Source organism: Hipposideros armiger, unplaced genomic scaffold (genome assembly GCF_001890085.2).
Source record: "Hipposideros armiger isolate ML-2016 unplaced genomic scaffold, ASM189008v1 scaffold_161, whole genome shotgun sequence".
Classification (NCBI taxonomy): Eukaryota; Metazoa; Chordata; class Mammalia; order Chiroptera; family Hipposideridae; genus Hipposideros; species Hipposideros armiger.
This window is the reverse complement of record NW_017731511.1, coordinates 2340143-2340998: the sequence shown is the minus strand read 5'-3', so window position 1 is coordinate 2340998 and position 856 is coordinate 2340143.

Below are 856 nucleotides of genomic sequence, written 5' to 3'. Positions count from 1 at the left end.
ATTAGTAAAGAAGATGGTTTTCTGGTGAAGAAACAAGAAAAAAAAAGCTAAATTCTGGGGGAAAAGGGTAGGCTCTTGATGTAAGAACAGGAAATATTAAGAATTTTTTCCCTGAAGTTACACTTTATGGTATTTGAATTCCAGCTTCATCACTGATTATCAAGATCTGTGAGATCTTGAGCATGTAAACTCTTTAGCCTCTATTTGTTTTCTTCTGTAGAGTGGGGATAATACCTATGTTACTGGATTGCTGAGAGGACTAAATGAGACAGTTTACATAAAGACTTTATGTAATTCCTGGCCCTAAATGAATCTCAGTGACTTTTCTTAAGCAGAATTGAAATGCTTCTTACTATTGCTTCTCTTTTAATCAAGTAAACTAATAAATTGCCAGTTTTTCATAGATATCTATTATCTCAGGACTACATTAAGCAACTAAGTTTGTGCCTACGTATGCCAAGAAGTTTTTAACTCTAGTATTTTACTGCCCTAATGTTTCATTTTTCCTTTGCCAGTTATTGATTTAGTATTTATTTGTTTTTATTGCAGAAGAAGAAGCCAGCAGAAGAATGGTCCATGTGTATGGACAGGGCTGGAGTGATCCATGCTTCAACAGTAGTCCGTTGCTTGAGTGTGGAGGCTGCATGGATCACAAATGCCACAGACTACAAGATAACTTTTGCTCAAAATGAACTACACCATCACTGACAGCTAACATCTACGTTGTTCTCCGGCATATCAAAGCTAAGCTGAATGGTTTAAATTGTGTTTCAGTTGATGAAGAGAATGTCACTGAACCACACAAAAGCAATGGAAGTGACCTGCTGTTTCACCTTTTCTATTATACTCTGCTAAG